General features: G+C 36.6%; 1 protein-coding gene across 1 annotated transcript in view; it reads right to left on the reverse strand.

The window, feature by feature from the left end:
- LOC106135976 (nucleolar protein 4) overlaps positions 1–19,503 on the reverse strand; it is a 134,654-nt gene that overhangs the window by 113,648 nt on the left and 1,503 nt on the right. The window lies entirely within an intron of this gene.

Raw genomic sequence — 19,503 nt, forward strand, 5'->3', positions numbered from 1 at the left:
CCCCGGTTGCATTTGTAATGCAAATCGAATCAAACTGGGAGATTGATGTGGAATTAATACTGGTTTATATATTTTGTTGCTATCGCTGACTAAAAATTTGCACTTCGCCCTAAACTTAATAAGAAAACCAACTGAATTGGTGGTCATAGAAAAAATATTTCTCTGATATGAAGACATAGGAACCGGGCACAAGAGAATTATTTTATCATCTGCCGTCCTTGCTTCCATGCTGATCAGGAAGTGTAGAAAAATGCTATCAGGTGCTTTCACTCCCTTGCAGATTATAAAAGTAAAAGTAAATCAAGGGAAAAGCAAATAAAGTTATGAAAATTTATTTATTTATTTAAACTTCACTGCACAAAATACAAATGTATAGCACAATTGGCGGACTTTATGCTAAAAGCATTATCTAAAATTATTTTTCTCTTCCTGATAAATATGCACGCCGCAAATATCAATGTTTCTACGTGTACTCGTATGAGACAAGTAGACTTTTCAATTGCCATACTTGAGCCTTCAAAGAGGAAAGGAAAGACCTTTCGTAATGTTGACTCGTTTTAGCTTCCCCGCGATAAACGGTGACGACAGAGGCCTGCATTGTGTGGGCTGGGCAAATACATAACTCGAGAGCGGGCAGGGCTGTCGTCTTCATTCTTTTATTTCATGTTTAGCAAGGGTAAGGATATTTTTAATGTTCTGCTAGGATTTCAGTTTATTTATCAATAATAAATAATACTTATAAATAAAGGCGATAATTTTGTTTAAAGAAAAAAATATAAAAAATCTTTACGAAATTTGACAAAGATGATTTAAGCTAAATAAGATTTTGTACTCTGACGCAACGTGTACTTGAAATCCTTAAATGATTTAAGGCTCGATTAAAAGCACCTGCATAATGAACAACTATACGAAACAATTCTAAAATTCTCAACTTTACTAGTGATTTCTCTTCAAGTTTAAGCTTAAACTTTAATAATAATTTCACCGTTTTTCAATTCAGATTATTATCTTATTTCTCCTTTCATGACCCACTGCTGAGTAAAACCCTCCTTCCCTTCATCTCATCAATATCATCTTTTGAATAGTGCAAACCCTTAACAGCAAGAAAATATACTTTTCTCGAACCATTTAGTGGCGATCAGTCTACTTGAAATGAAGTGTTAAGTAATGTTACAATACAAGACCTACTTTATCTTGTTCATTTCCGACTGACATTGAAAATTAACAACATGATTCTAATGATTTCAATGTTGTTCATTTAGTTGAAAGATATCGGAAGTAAAAATAATACCTATACTTCTAGTTTGATTGTAGGTGCGACTCAAAATGTTTCATATAACGCCAACTCCGTTCTATGCATTCGTTTATGATAATACTTGTAGAATTGAGATTCAAATAGTGACAGGTTGGTAGCCCATCGCCTAAAATAATAATCCCAAGTTTATAAGCCTCGCCTTTGATTGATTTTTACTCTGCACGGAAAGAGAAGCAGCTGGCACACAATATGTGTTTTCCTCCACTACCAGGTCAAACATAAAATAATATTAAATTACTTGGATTCTGACCAAATGTAAATATGTATTATGATACTTATCTGCCTCTTGGCCTCGAAACAGACAAGTGGTCGACGCGTATGTTCCATCCGTTGCATCCGTTCTGCACCTTATCACAATTGAATAAAGTACATGCTTCATTGACGGAAATAAAAAGTTGATGGAACGAGCTGAACGACTCGAGTGCACTGACGCAACCATCTGAGTTCTGACATCTGTACAAAGGAGGTAAGAAGTAACTAAGGGTTGATTTACTTACTGCACTTTGTACCGTCAACATGCCATGAGAAAATTATAGGATTGTAACCGTGGTCCAGTTGTTAAGGGTTTTTAATAACAAATAAAAGCTCACAGAGCTGACGATAACCCTAAAGTTAGATACTAGACATATGACCAAGACCAGGACAATTTTAATATTATTAGTCGGAAGTCTGTTATATCTGCTACACTTTTCTATTAAACTGTTGAAGCTGGACTAATTATTATAAAACTTGGAAAAGACGTAAAATCTCGAGGCTAAACAGAGACTGCTTAGGTGCATATTTAAACATACACATTTCCATCTACCAAGTGGTACAGAGCCAACAGTCTCGCAAAGATTGAAAGGCTATGCTCAGTTGTATGGCCTAATATAAATGATAAAATTGAAATCCAATTAGTGACAGGTTGCTAGGCCATCGCCTAAAATCCCAAGGCTTTCAGCCTACATTTAAGACTATTATGTAATGATAACAGTCACCGGGTATCGGAACTAAAATACGAAGCGTAAACTACAGTAGCTTGTTTAATAATTAAAGTATTCCATTAAATAATACAGGAGACACCGTCTCACCGAATACATTTCGGGTTCTAATCAATTACCCTGATTCCACAGCATTACGTATCAGACAGACCGCTTATGGGTTCAACTTCACTTTGAACAGGCCAGCCGAGTTGTAAATTATTAATTTACCCTATATTCTGTAGGTATTTAGACGTTTGGTTAAATTCTCTAAAAGAACCTACACTTAATAAAACTTGATCACAATATATACGTAATTTCTAAAGGAGAGATAATTTAAATAAAAATATTCCTAGATCCTAAAATTTTACATATAAGTACACTTATAAAGTATGAAATTTAATTCTTATTGCATTTTGTATCAGTAAAGATAACCGCATGTATTAGGATATCATATAAGAACTGGTATTTATGATGATTCATAGTTACGTAGTCTCTACCTGTCCGTCTATAACAGTCACATCATGTAAGAGTTATTAATTGACCAAAGTTAATACAAAAAGAAACTTTTGGTTTCTAAAGTCACAAATGTCATACATACATCTGTCTAAACTTTAAAATATAGATTTCCAAATAAAACATAATAATATAAAAACTCTATCGAACATTTAAAAAACCCATTTCATTCACACGTTCATAACCCGTCTATTTCACTTCCCACTCGGCACTTCCTTTACAGTACACGCAGCAGAGCATGTCGCGCCCTTAAAACTGGCAATACAAACGAGCCTCCTCCCGTCTTGTCAAAGAGCCCGGGGCCCGGTTCCTCCCACGCCTGTCACCCTCATTATGTGCCCGAGGTAACGGGATGAAGAAGATGCGGCAAATTTTGGTGACGTTTTAAAAGTTTTAAACTTCAAATATATTTGGAATCGTATTTTACTGCAACTCGAACAGAACAATGAACTGAATTAATAACGTTATATTAAAAGTATGGTTTATATAAATTGATCTGCAACTCTGTGTCATAGAAGCGTGATTTTATATATTATAAAACTTAAATGCTGTGACGAAAGTGGACAAATTCTTAGAAGTAACGTTGTTGAGATTGGTGGAAAAAACGAATCACATTTTGACAATTTTAAACATCTCATTACCGAAAAATTTATCTTATAATCTTTTGATTAACAACAAGTTTCACAACCTATGAAATATCTTTGCATTTCTCTCATCTCTGGTCCTAGAACATTCAGCGAAATGGCGTCGCATAAGATATGTCAATTCACAATCGTGTAGCTGTGTAAATGTAATGTAAATGACACCAAGGGGGCGTGAGTGGATTAGTGTGGATATTTACAATGAAATCGTTTACTGACATTCTATACTTGTAGCAAACTGTTATTTTCAAATGAATTTTTCTATTTTTCGACAAAGTGAACAAAGGATAGTCATACTCGTATAATACTTAAAACTTTAAAAAAATATGACACACAGCAAATAAAAGGTTATCTAAGGTTCTTAAAGGTAATCTAAGTAAGTTGTCGACTAGAAAACTTTAACTAAAGCCAAAATAAAATAACAAGTATCAAAATCATCTGCGTGAATTGCGGTATAATATACATCGCCGCCGAACGCAGCGGGCGGGAGGCGAAGTTCGTTGGACGACTCAACCCGAAGACCCGTTGTGGACGAACACGTCTTTTGTCGGCCGTCCAACAACTATGGCTAACTATATTTTATAGACTATGTTGAAGTGCTGAAGACTTGTTAAAGTCTGAATGGATTTTGAATTAAGAGACTTTTTTAATAATCGAAATTCGAATTAAATTTCGATCTAGACTGTAATTCCAGTAAATTTAATTACCGTATATATGTAACAGTCTCAACCGTTGAAAAAGGGAAGATCTTTCGCCAGACTAGGTGTCCTATCTGGGGAACCGCGGCTCCAACGTGATTGAAAACGGCTTTTTTTATCGTCATTATACACATTATAGATAATAATTGCTCTATATTTAATTATATGAATGATATGGTTGCCAGACTCGAACGGTCGCAGCGGTATACACAAAGTGCATCACACTCGTGCACGTCTGACAATGCAAAAATTAACATCACAATTACTGGAAAACGTATAAGATTAGATTGCAGATAAGACAATGTTTTCAAGCCAAACGTGCCTGGCCTGATTTGCATTGCTAAATGCTAACGTCATGTCATAGTATTTTGTCATAAATGTATGTTCTTTGTCCTCCATCCCCCACATCAAAGATAAATTGACAACAAGAATAAAAACAAATGGACAAGAACTTCAAGGTACCACTTTTGTACATTTCTTCGGAAAAAGGAAAACAATTTCGTACATCCAAAAAGGCCCGAGGGAGTAAAATCGTCACCGGAGTAAGTTGGGGCTAACGAGCACGGGTACCAGGGTGGCATGATATTAAGAGAGGCACGCGCCATTAGACGCCGGGCGCCCCGGAACGGGCCCTATTTCCGGAAGGAAGCGCGCCCGGAAGCCGCGCCGCGTCCGCCCCGCCTGTCGCTAACTTACTGCTATAGATCTATATGCGCCTAGTACTTACAAACTGTGCTCCGATACGGTTTTCTTGCTCCTAGTTTATTTGAAATGTCTGTTTTCTTGAGTGAAAAACTATTCCACTGCTAGTTGTGCAATTAATCTTACCTGAAAAAGACAAACGAGAGTTAAGTAAGAATTTGCATTTAGAATTTATATTGATTGGAAAAATTGCTTTTGAAAATAACTGTGATTTTTTTTTTGTAGTAGGACTGGAAAACGAACAACACACAGGGCTTTGATGAACCTATCGGTCGGACTCATATAATGAAATCTTAATTAAACGAAATCTTAAGAAACAAATTCTAGTTGTTTTATTGATGTTCGCTAGATAACACATGTAAGCGGAATGTCTTTGATATACGAAAGCTATGTAAAAGCCACTGTGCTTTTTAAAACATTCTTTCGCAATCCATTTGCAACACGGACCAAATGTCGCTACCTAAAAGCATCTCTAGGGAGCAAAAACAAAAAGGCCTAATTTTGTATTTCGCACGCGCATAGCTTACCGTTCGTCGGGCAACATTAATCAAAATTAAAAGTGGATTAGGGGGTGGGACTGCGACACGCACAGACTTCTGAGTTCCTGGTAAATGAGACCGCAGATTCAGTCATTCCGGGGGGATTTAACGCTCAATCCTAGATCTACTTTCAGTCAGTCAGTCTTACTCGATTTTATTTTATTTAATACATAATAGCATTTTTACTGATTTCTAATCACAATATTTCAACTGTTTTTAAGTTGCCCAGTTAATTTATCATTGAGCCATCTCCCTTAACGTGGCGAGACTTGTGACTATTGTCGCAGTCTACCCCGTAAGTTAAAATACGTTATGTCTGTGTGATTTCTGCTTTACCCTTTTCTACTATCGTCGCAAATACAAAATAGGGTCGACCATATGGGTCGTCAAATTGATAACTTGATAACGGCCGCCCCGGCAATCCCGCATCCCGCAATCCCTACCAGGGATTATCTGCACTAAAAAGTGGCTAGGGTTGTGCTTTATTGTTTTATGTAAAACGTTATTCTTCAACGAAATGAAACGATAACATTATATAGAGTAGTGCTGGTACCTTATATTTTTGTGCACAAGTTTTCTATTTTATATTTAGCCATAGTTTTGTATTGTATTTAGCAACAGAAAGTAAGATAAATGAATCACATTTATTTTATTTTTAATCTTTTAATTGTATGATGAATAAAATTAGTTTCGTCATACATATTTATATTAAACCTGATTAAATCGAATGGAATATTTCAAGAAGTGTAATAAATACTTCGCTATAGAGAAAACAAAAAATATATATATTTAATGGTTCCTTCAAATAAGAATGCGATTTCGTTCATAGTATTCACTAACCGTTGACACGAGGACGCATCAATCAAAACTTCTTAAACGATGCCAAATTTTAATTATGATGAAAAATACGACACGCTTTTAAAATAATTTATTATCGGACTAACCATTGAATGATTTAAACAGTTTCAAAATTAAGAATGAAATATTATTTTTATATAAATTAGGTCACCGATCAATGACATTTGGCTTTTGATTTAAATCATTGGATATTAAGAAGAAAAACGAAACTGAGGAAGAAAAATTATATAAAGTTAGATCAAATAAAAATATGGTTTGCATTTAGTATGAAAAATTTGTGATCCGCTCAGCTTGATTGAATTTTATTTTTAGTGACTATCTAGAGTCTAATATTTCACTAGGCCCTTTAATTAAAGGTGGCATTTGAGTCTTGTTAAATTTGCTCTGTCTAACCCAACAGTCTCGATATTTGTGTTATATGTGTGTATGCTACTTTTAGTTTCAGAAGAATATATTTTTTTAACGATCAACTATAAATAGACCGACGAGATTTGTAAGAAGTTTCTTCACAGTTACCAAAATAATAGATTCCCTTTCTCTCCCTTACATTATTAAGGTAATTCAGGTGCCCGGGTCCAACAAATCGTAGATCCTAGTTTCTAATTCGGCGCGGAGACAGCCCAATAAAGAAAAGGTGGGATTGGGAAATGGAATTAAACGGGACTGCGGCGATAGAAACACCCGTGGCAATGGTAAAACCAGAGAAATAAATAAAATGGAAGAAACCTACAATCTAAGGTTTAGTGAATAAGTTATTAGACTTAGCGCTATTTTTGCAATAGGCGCCTAAAAGTGAACTTAAAAGAAAAATTTGATATTGTCACTACGTCTACATTTGGTGTGATTGCAATTTGTCCTGTCACTACTTAAATCTCAATTCTATCATTAAGCCATACAGATGAATGTGACCTATTCTTTACAAGTCTGTCGGTACTGCCTATACCGTAACGGATAAAGACGTGATTATATTTATGTATGTATACAATTTATCTATGGGAACATCTTTCAACTGGTACATGTTTCAAGGTTCTATTCAAATCCCACTGCGGCTATGAATCAATTATTCTTTTCGAAGTTAAGATATTAGTTTGAAATATAATCCAGTGTGACTTAAGGCAAGAGAAATCTTAAGTCAGATAACCTGCTTTATACTAGCAACCTTGATCCAAGTCTCTTTAGGTAACGGAAGTAAGACAGAAGTCGCATCGTATACTTGTTTGTTTATAGTTCCTATGTGACTGAAAGTGCTTATTCCTTAACTCAATGCCTGTATATAATATTATATATTTATGTATATGTAAGACACATATAAACAAACATATAGTCATTTGACACAATCTCAGCGTAGGTACTTATCAATGAAGCAAACTTCACTGAAAAACTTTGTTTTCCAAACTGTTGGCTCTGTGTATGCCGTAAGGTATGAAGATGTGAAATCTGTTTGTTTTTCGAAATTCTGTTTAAAATGTTATTAAATTGGCTAGCTGCGCTTTCGAATTTCGGGATACAAGATTTCCTATTTGTAATGCCAGATCATATTTTATCCGTGTATTAAATTTGATTAAAATACATCGAGTAGTTTTTGCGTGAAAGAGTGACAAACAAGTGGGATTCAAATAGTGACAGGTTGCTAGCCCATCGCCTAAAAAAGAATCTCAAGTATGTAAGCCTATCCCTTAGTCGCCTTTTACGACATCCATGGGAAAGAGATGGAGTGGTCCCATTCTTTTTTGTATTGGTGCCGGGAACCACACGGCACATAAAATCATCTAGAGCATAAACATCTTTGGCAAGCGATAGCGTCCCGAGGGCCAGACCCCAGCTCGGGACACTCGATCAGGACACTAATTGGGGTGCGAATTTGTTCGTGGGCTGCTCCCGGCCGTTTCCATGGCAACGACACGGGCTGACTGACGGCGCATTACGCGGTGTGATGGCGTGACTTGGTTTAAACGAATAGGTTACGTTGTTATTTTTACTTGTATACCTACTCTATTTTATATTTTTTTGTATGAAAATTTTGATTTATTGATATCCCATTTGATTGTTGCCTATTCAACATGTACTTGAATAATTTTCCGAAAAATAATGAAAATAACTGAAAGCAACTAAAAAAATTTAAAGACGACGAAAGATCGAACGTAAAATCTTTCGCAATCTGTCTACAGAAATATTTTTAGTATTCAAATTTTTTTGGCCTAATATTTTTAAAGCGTGTCAAATATTTCCTACATGTACCAGAGCTTTAAAATCGTCAGCTGACAATTCAATTGGGAATATACTATTAGTTAAAGAAAGGGAGTGGGCAGTCTCTTCTCGCCTTTCTCTAAGTATTCTGATTTGCTGAGTATGTAAATGCTATTGAAAATCATGATCTGCTAAATCGTATACAAATAATGCACACAATAATCCCGCCTTCCCTTCACCTGGAACAAGAAGGGTGCATAATATAACAATTGAGTCGACGACGACTGAGTTGCATGCAAGTTGCATCCATTAGCTTATTGTGGGTTGTAATCTAACAGATGCTTTTTGTTTGGATGAGGAAATGGGATTGGGCGGGTCATGGCTTTAACGCATAGTAGTCACATATCTTTTATTCCGATTTCCATTGATATTTAGGTTCGATATCGATGTCCAGAAAAACATTACATGGGAATTTATTTTTAAAGCATTTATTGCAAAAACCAATGTATATAATGACGAATACACTTTGACAAAAAGATGAGAAGTTTTTGAACAGTAGTTGAGAAAAGAACATTTCATTTTTCTTCTGGTATTAAAAAACGAATAATAAAAATAAACACTGTCTTAGAGAAATCAAACGAAATACTTTTACAATTTTTGTAACTTAACAAACGACAATTTAAATTCCGATGCCGCACTTAACAGTGTAGCCCTAAATAAAAACGCACCGGCTTCGGTAGGTATCAAATTGAAATATCGATATTGACCATTTATTTAAGTTTCAGACCAAAATACAAATTCAAATTAGGAATTCTAAAATCGAATTTTAAAACGCGGACTGCCAGGCCGGGCTCAGCGGCACGTTCGCCATTTACGTCGCATTTTTACGATGTAGCCGATAACGTTTACGAGGCGCGTTGAGTGGCGTCGCCGCGGCTCGCCCCGACTGATTGCATGCGAGGGTAGCACGTGGATAGTGATGTTCTCTTTTTGAAATTTAATAATATTTAAGCTTTACAAGTTTATGATTAATATAACTGTGCAGGAGGAATACTCTTTATATTATATAGGAATACAGATATTTGAAGTGTGGCGTTTTAGGTAAAACGTCGCAGGTGATTAAGAGCGATGAGAGATAATTTAAAAATTGATAGAATAAAGATAATGTTTATTAAGACTACTTTTACATGTTGTAAAAGGGCGTGGGTTAAGCTATAGACACGAGATCCAGCAAGTAGTCGAAAAAGCTTTTTTAACTTGCTGAGCGTTGAAGTAGTTAAAAGGCGAGGTTCCGGGGCGCGCGACCTTTACGCTCCCAGGCTGTAAATAGGGGCGCAGTGGAAACATAAGCGGTACGATGTCACAGAAGTTTTTTAAAGAAAACTATATTTAATGATAAAATAAATTTTTTATAATGGTAAGTCCTTAATGACAAGGATTACTTAAATAAAAGAAACAGAAACATGCGTTAATTAATTTTGAAACTTTCTTTTATATATAACGAAGTTGATATAAGTTCCAAAAATTATCACAAATTAATTTAATCCCGCAATTTTATCGATAAATCCGGCAACGTATCATCACTACGCCGCATATCCGTGACACATCGCCGAGCGACGACATCGCGTCGTATTTTATGCGCCCCGTCGCGCCGCTCACTTGGTCCACACTCGAAATATAGGGTTGGCAAGTGCCAACTGGTAAAAATAAAAATATTTGGTGAGAAATACTTGGCTGAAAGTTTAAAGAACGGACAAATTGACGTCTAAGCCGTCGAGCACACTGATTGTTTTTACATATATATACATATAATCACGTCTATATACCTTGCGGGGTAGACAGAGCCTACAGTCCCGAAAAAACTCATAGTCATAGGCCATCATTTGAAATCTATCATTAAGTCAAACAGCTGAACAAGCAAATAGTGACAAGTTGCTAGCCCATCGCCTAAAAGAAGAATCCCAAGTTCTTGTAAATCTAAAGTTTATGCATTCCAAAAAAAAATCTTAAGTTTATTAGCCTTTCCTTGAGCACGTAATTCCAGAAATGGCCTTGGCGAGTACGCCTCGCCAACCCTAGCAGCGACCCGCGCGGGTAATGAGCGAAAAAGCAGGCGCCCGAATAAAATATAACGAGTGAGCGTCGTTGAGACTGTTAATTGTTCGTTCGTATCTCCACCGCGCCCGTATGTTCTGTGCGATTCGGCTTTATGCTGCTTATGTGTCCCTGGTATATGGAAAGTCAAATGTGTTGAATTTTTTTTTTATTGACCACAGACGCTTTTTAGCCGGTTAAGTTAATTTTACAGGAAAAATAATGGTTGTAAAATTTCCGTGCGTCCATCTATCTCATCAGGTCTACGACACAATGCTATAAAATATAATAGTTTCTTGTGCGCTTTTCACCATGAACTTTTTTTTAAAGATATGCATTCATATACACACCTACATAATCACGGAACACACAGCCAACAGTCTTGAAAATACAGATAGGCCACCACCTGTAGCTGTTTGGCTTACTGATATAATTGAGATTTTATTTTGAATAAAATAATGTTTATTAATATGTAAATACTTCGTTGCAAAAAAGGAAAATATGAAATTTCTACTTTACATCTACTACTTACGTAATTTATAGTTTTTGTGAAATCCTCGAGATCTTCATTTCTCTGCACCATATACTTACAAGCAAAATCTACTCATCTACTCACTTCTGCATTTATGTGTAGGAAACCTATTCTTATTACCGGTTCATTATTATTTGGAAGACCTTAAAAGAAAGAACGACCATTTCCAATCATCATTTATACATATTGATTACCTACTTACTGATAGATAATTAAAACCTTTGATTGTTGCAAGGAGATCGTCTTATACTCGTATTCACTTGAAACTTTTGTTAGTACGTATTTTTATCATGATGATATACGCTAAACGCGGCCTTTCAAGACTCTTGGCTCTGTCGACTCCGCAAGGGATATCAATGTTTATATGTATGTATTTTTACTATAAATACTGTATTGGTTGCATTGTCGTACTATATACATAACCAACATAGAAGGACAATGCATCAATACACATCATCTGTACACCTACATACTCGTATATACTACCGAGCTATAGTTAGTGATAGCAGCTGAACGGTGCGGCCGTGGCGTCGGATGTATAAAGTGCGCCGGTGGCCGCGACATAGCTATAACTCGACGGCAGCATGACAAACAGGCACGACAAAAACTATGGAGACGAATGCGATTATTTTTCATAGAATTTAAATTCTTTTTAGTGTTACGAGAATTTTGATCTTATATTTCTATTACATTTCTTGTTGAGTGTGTTTCTTATTAGTAGAAAATATACAAATTGCAACTTATTTAAAAACCTCAATTACAATACATTCTAGTTTATATCTTTATTGTCATAGACAAGTTAATTGCAATTAAAATTGTTTAATACTCGGTTGGAATTAAAAAGATTAATTCACTATTAATCTTTTGTTTGGACGTGATGTGTTTGGGTACTTTACATTTTAAACTTAAGGTCCATTCCAGCATCCAGTACATACGCGGCTTAAATGTATTACCCACTGAAGTGGGTTTTGATTACGTGCAAAATATTTATCGGTTACCTAAATATTAACAGTTTTAAAAAAACTTAATAAATGCAAGATTTCTAAACATATTTCGACTCCATAGCTTTAATGAGCGAGCCCGACACCGGAGGGCGCCGTCGCTAAAGCGCGATACTACGGGCTCGCCTCGGGCGGCGCGAACCAATTACCCGCTGCCGCCGCGCGGGCATTTACCCTCTCCCCACCACCCGCCCCCTGACGCGGCGCAGAATTACTTATCTCCTCCGCGTCGCTGCGACCCTGATACTCTGCCGCCAGGCGAACGCCCGCAATGCGAATGCGGTGCGGTTTTTGTCGCACGATCATCGCGGGCCATTACAGCGTACGGGCGATGGGAATTGCAGTGATGCGCTCAATGAACTTCTTTGGAGCATTTGCTTCGATTTTGTGGTTTCCGTTTTTAGTGAATAGTACGATTTTTTTTTAATTATTAATCGTAGGAAATTTATTAATAAAAAAATATATATTAACAAATTCCCTACTACGAACTTTCAGCTTGAACTCGCCGCGAACTCACGCCTCCAAACAAACACGATCAACTCGAGACGTAACGTTATATTTTTCCGCCGCGCCTTTGTGAATTTGTGATGTCGCGACCGCCGAGTCCCGCCCGCTATCCTGTAATTTATGGGCCGGCCCGCGTCGGCCGTTCGTCGGGAGCGGCCCGGTGGATTTACGGCGTAATTTTTACAATGCGCCCGATCCCTGATTATAAAGTTCGTCTGCTTAAGTTCTGTTTTGTGGGAAAAGCAATTAAGCTATCCGTCTTTGTTCGTATTAGGTACTTGTTGACTTTAGTAATACGATTACTAATTACATATTACTACATATAACTTTTTTATATTGATTCTTATTATTCGATGGCTAACTTGATTGATCAATGGTTAATCTTTAAGTAAACTTTAGATTTGACCTAAATACACAAATCATTCAACATGCAGATAAAATAATATTGGCAGGTACTTATGTCACACACTCTAATAAAGAATCGTTTATTTGTAATACGTAAATCTAACGTCAAATTCAGCAGTTTAACGCCAACTTTTATATACTAGAGTACGCCTGCGGGAATTTCGGGAAATGCTCTCTTAGTACAACCCCAGACTACATAACCTAAAAAACAATTTTAAAGTTTGAGAACCGCGGTTTGAGCTGAGCGTTGATATGTCAGTCAAACAGTCAGTGTCCTCTTTTATTTATTTAGGAAGAAGATTTAACCTCATCTATTTACAGATAAATTAGAAATGAATCGTTAATATTTTAATAATTTTTTGGAATGTAAGCGATTCGCAGCATGTGCTTAGCTCCCCGCATTGAGATGATGCGGAATAATTTAATTGCCGTGGCGACGACTGCATCCGCGCCGGCGGTCGAGGTGTGTTATTTTTGTCGAGTCATATGTTTACTGAACTTTGCGCCTCTGCCGTTTTCATTTTAAATCATAAACGTTGTCTCAGGTCCAGGTCTCGCTAATTAAATTCGACCTGTTCTAGAATTATCTATTTATTTTATTCAATTTTGAAATGAGTTTTGTTTTGATGCCAATGACACTAAAATTCAGTACAATAATGAACACTCACTACCCAGCAGTATGATTGGACAACTACCCTATCTTTTCCGTTATGGAGGGTCTCAATGGAAAGTCATATTTGTGTAATTTTATCTAAGTTCCCCACTTCTGGAAAGTGATTATAGAAAGACTCGGGGTCCTTCAAAAAGACTGGGACAAATTCTATGAAATAATCATCATAAAACCGCAAATAAGTTACAAGACAGGAGAATAACAGATACTTATAATTACAATCATTTTCAAATTCTTTGAGCTCTTAGCTCACAAGGATTAACATCAAAATTTGAAGCATTATTCCCAATTCAAAACTCATGCATTTAATCAGGAACGTCACTTTGCGCCTGATTGCCTGATGAATTAAGTATAGTATACCTGCCAGATCTTATTTTGCGAGGCTAAATTCCATGGTCACAATGACCATGGAATTTATGTAATAAGATTTTTTTTAAAAGAAATAATATAAGATTATTCTAATTTTCAGAGAAATAAGAGCGTTAGTGGTCGAATCGGTAAGGTTAAATGTTAAAATGAGTGCTGCGCATGAAGGGCACAGGTTAAAATCCCACCTCGGCCATGTACCTACTATGTATGTCTTTTTCGTAGTTATGTACGTCAGTTTGAATACTAACCGATGCTCTTACGGTGAGGGAATACATCTTTAGGAAACCTGCACATTCAGGCAACTTGATATGTAACCATAGTCCAATACGGGTAATGTTCTTGACAAACCTGACTCACTCAATCCAGGGGACAAAGGCATACCCCGGCATTTTCTCCGGAGTAGTGAGGATACAACCGGGACAAAACGCACAACAACAAATGAATTATAAAAAGCAACCCAACCACAACCATCGAATCGATGGTATCATATCGGATATGACAATGACAACTTATTGAAAACCGAACGATTGGCGTTTGAACATCGAGAACTCAATCGAGGATTCATCGATACAACTCGATACAAATCATCAGGCGCACATAATTACAGAGGAGGTTGCTGTCGAGCGATCAATTCAGTTGCGTTTGAGTCTCGCAGGAATCGATCGTTCTCTTATCGCCCACATATCGTTCGCGTCGTATATTTGCGGTCCCGGTGTGGTCGCCGCACGCCCATTGTTCTCGTTTTTGCTAAAACCGTGCGCTCGGCGAATATAAATTGAATGCCTGCATTTGTTTAAAATTTCACACAAGCGTCAGTATTGTATTGTCATATGCAGATGCGTATTGGTAAAACGGAGTACTTACAACCTTTGTGAAATGCCTTTTGGTGGATGACTGGGCTTGTCAACGTTAATTAAATATACTCGTACGTTAGCGACAATTAACATTTTCATTTTGTTTACTTTCAAATTTTAATCATTTTGTTTGTTTCAAATTTAGTACCTATTCAAATAAAAAAAACTATATAGCAAAGTAAAATAACTAAAATAAATATGCAATGGTTTTGTAAATTTTAATTGACTACAAGATTATAAGAGAAACTATAAACGGTACTTCTTATTGCCTATATTCCAATTTCCGAGAAGGCAGGCGAGTTCAAATTTTATTAGACATTCAATGCAGACAGAATATTAATATACAAATGAGCGAATCTTCAGCCGGCCCAGTCTCCAGTCCAGCCAGTGCAAGTCCAGGTGAGATCAGGGGATACCACCTCTTTAATAAACATGAGGCAGGCCTGCTAATAATAAATGAGCATCGCACGGCCGGCGTCGAACGCCCGCCTTGCTTGCGGTTGATGATTTAATATCTGCCATCTTTATGACTCCCTGGTACATTAGATGGTGGTCTGACGTAACTTTGTCATTTGGTCATTCGCTAACTTTTGAAAACGACTTTAGAAGATTTTTTTTGTTGGATCAATCAAGATTTAGGTGTTCAGATATTGAAAACAGATAAGACACATATTAGTTGTAAAATGATGATTAGCCTAAATCTCATTGCAGCATGCCACCATATTCTTCTGAAATCGGAAGATCGTTGTTTTATTTAATTATTTATAGTAAGCGCTAGTAGGAAAAGTAAAGAAGAAAATCGTAAATGGAAATTCTTACTTCGGTAGGACCAGACAGAACAAATAAAAATGAGAAATTTACTATTGAATCGGAACAATAAAGCCAAAATGTACTTACTTATAAGAGCAGCTCCGTTTCCATATTTAATAGTCATCTTTTGTAACACTATCAGTGCCGGTACAAAAGTAGAGGAATATTCCAGATGGGTTACTCGTATAAGTTGAAGAAGCCTGCTCGGAAAGTGGGGCAAAATGCGGAGTTCTTTGGGTATGGCAATGCAGAAGTTTATTTAGATGAAGAGGGGAGAAAATATAAGTGTATTATTTGTACTTTGAAGCACATCAATAATCCATTTAAAAGAACAGGCAATAACTCATAGAAAATGAATAAGCCGTAAAATAGAAAAGACATTTAATTTTTTGTGATGTGGACCTAAATGGGGACGTTGTGGCGAATGATCAGGTCAAACCCCGGAAGGAAAAGTCATGATATTTATGATAAGTAAATCTGAAAAAAGAAAGAAACTGAATAAATGAAACAAAAAACATAATCAAATAGATCGTCTCGTCTGTATTTTCGAACTAGGTCGTTAGTATCGTAGTTTCAGATGGGAGTATAAAAATTAAATCCTAGAAAATAATAAACCAGTTTCTTAGTGAGCGGAGGATCGCCGCATCGCATTACAAGGCGGTAAACCGGTGGGTGCGGTGACGGTGACTGTGGGATTGGTAGTCTAGTAACATCCACGATGAACGGACGTGCATTCTAACTAATGGCGTCTAATCTCCTCAATCGTTATGCGCGCCTGGTATTGTGGTGGTACACATCACCTGTTCTTTGATCCCTTTATCCAGCGTTATCGAAACAACGCACTGCACTACTAATTTAAAATGAATACGTTTTGGATTGAACAAGGATTGAACATATTGAAGCAATCAAATTGTTATCGATATTATTCGTATTTTTGATGTAGGTACCTGAATTGCGGTGGAAATAAATAATAGCTATTCTAGGTAGGTATGAAATGCTTATAAATATAATTGACAATGCGCGATGAACACGAATAATCATGATATTATTCGACGTCGCACAAAGAGGCGTGTCAATTGGTGATGTGATAATGAAACAGAAACTCTAACAATGTTATGTTTGCTTAGTATTTCTACATAAGCAATCACCTGTTCTGGTATATTTTGGCTCATTGATTGTGTGCTCGTCTGGTGTAGTGCGAGCAAGTGCGACCCGGCCGTAGTAAATAAACTAGCAAAGTTTGATCCGAAAATTACTATCGTTTACTATAAATTAACATCGTTCATATATAAACAAAGAAAAGGGACCACGATTGTATTGATTGGGTTTCATTGGTGATCAGTAATGAAAATTTACACATCAGATGTTATATTGTATTGTATATATGCGTATATAAAATGTTCAAATGTGTGTTATTTCGAGCTGAGTGTATAAAAAGCTTTGGAAAAATCTGAGCGCTTTTTACAAGTATAACAAAAAATGGTAATAACTAAGGTTAAAAATTTAATAAAGATTCAAGTTTGATAGTATTTAAACTTATAAAGACAGTTTCGTTACAAGTAGTATTGCTCACATCGTCCAAAAATCACAAACATCTTATACAATATTCTGAAAATACATGTTCATAATTTTGCGTTGTGCATAACACTGCCTGTAAGTACTTAAATGAAATCCTCGCTGCTTCAGTAAACTTAGGTAGTTAAATTGGAGATTGTATTTTATAATATTTGAACCAAAATATTAGGTAAATGTTTGTTAAAATATAATGATTTTCTTTTTCTTATGGTACAATATAGAGTCTATCTATGTATGACTAATACAATAAAATTCATAACAAAAAAAACGTGTGATTTTCAACATTATTAAAAAAAGTCATTTTGTCTTTTCATCAAATATTTCTAGATCCCTAGATTTATTTTGTCTTGAAGAAACAAACGATTCATCAATCCTCACCTCTTCTCATAATGGCCTAATACCCGCATCGCTTCAGAGTTTCCGACGAGCGATTGCGAGTAGACGTTGCATCCAGATTGCAGGCTACTTGTAACCAATTAATATTACTCCATTCAAATGGAAAGATATTAATTGGGTGAGAATTACATTTATTAGACAACTTTATATCATCCTTATGGTGTACGTCGCGGTTTTGTCCTCACCTCGCTGGGAAGACCCTGGGATGAGTCTATGAGCATGATCCTTATTGGGTAAGTCACGATTTTACACGAAGTGAATCACGCGACTTCAAACCGACCTTCACAACCCCAAGGAACCTAACCTATATTGGATCATGGTATCCAGTTGTCTGAATGTGCAGTGTCTTACCTAACCCAAGAAACTGTATCAAATCGCAGGAACCTATGGCCAATATCTCTTCAATACCTAACGTAATTAATGCCCAAAATAAATTATTCTGCCAACATCGCATAGTTGAGTGACAAAGAAAAAACTTAACCAAAGAAGGTGGCAATCAAAGGTGTAGCGGGAGAAATAGTTCGGGTTCGACAGCCACCAAAGGGAAGATCTTTCGCCAGGCCAAGTGTTACGCCTGGGGTATCGCGGCTCTTACAATGTTGTGTCGTAGGTTGTAGGTATCTATGCTCCAATTCGTTAAATCTTTGCTTGCGCGATTTAGACTTTTCTTTGTTTTTGACTGATAGCGTCGCGTGATTGGTTGTTGTGACTTGTGGTGTAGAGATGACACCACAAAGATTATTAGCCGTTAAATTATTTAATAACTGCGAAATGATTCCAAAAGGAAGTGAGACAAGGGTGTAAGTAGGTATATACATTCAGTCAGAAAAGTATCGGGAATGGATTATTTATTTATGGTTCCAAATTCAAATTTTTGTTTTTTTTGTTGTTGTTAGATTGGCACAACTGTTTTCCATTTTGGCGCGGAGTTTGAGTTGCATCTGTTGTTTACATTAAATACAGTGCTATTTTTAGTTATATCATATCTAGTGTGTATTGCTAATTTCATAATGGATAAAAACATCGAACAAAGAGTTTGTCTTAAATTTTGCATTGCCAATGGAATATCGTGTTCGGAGTCACTGAAAATGTTACAGAAGGCTTACGGTGAATCGACTTTATCAAAAACTCGTGCTTATGAGTGGTACAAAGCGTTCAAAAGCGGTCGAGATGTGATGGAAGATTTGCCTCGCTCTGGTAGGCCATCAACGTCTGCAACTGAAGTTAACATCGCAAAAGTGAAGGAAATAGTGACTGAAAATCCTCATTCAACTTTGAGAGAGATAGCCACCGAACTTTCTGTATCTCACGAGTCGATCCGTACCATTTTAACTAATAATTTGGGTATGAAACATGTTGCCGCTCGGCTAGTCCCAAAAGACCTGAATTTTTTTCAAAAACTCAATCGCATGAGAGTCGCTGAGGACATGCTAGAACGAGTCAATTCCGACCCAACATTCATGAAACGCATTGTTACTGGTGACGAGACGTGGGTTTACGAGTTTGACATGCAAACTAGTCAACAAGCTTCGGAGTGGCGCCTTCCAACTGAACCGAAACCGAAAAAACCACGCCAAAGTCGTTCAAAAGTCAAAGTCATGTTGACTGTTTTCTTTGACTATCGCGGTGTTGTGCACTCGGAATTCTTGCCGGAAGGTCAAACGGTAAATAAGGAATATTATTTGAGTGTTATGCGGCGTTTAAGAGAGCAAATCCGACGAAAAAGGCCAGATTTGTGGAAAGAAAATTCTTGGATTTTGCACCATGATAATGCACCTTCGCACAAGGCCATCATTGTGAACGAATTTTTAACCAAACACTCAACAAATACCATCGAGCAACCACCATATTCACCAGATATGGCTCCAGCCGACT

Source organism: Amyelois transitella, chromosome 24 (assembly GCF_032362555.1).
Source record: "Amyelois transitella isolate CPQ chromosome 24, ilAmyTran1.1, whole genome shotgun sequence".
Lineage (NCBI taxonomy): Eukaryota > Metazoa > Arthropoda > Insecta > Lepidoptera > Pyralidae > Amyelois > Amyelois transitella.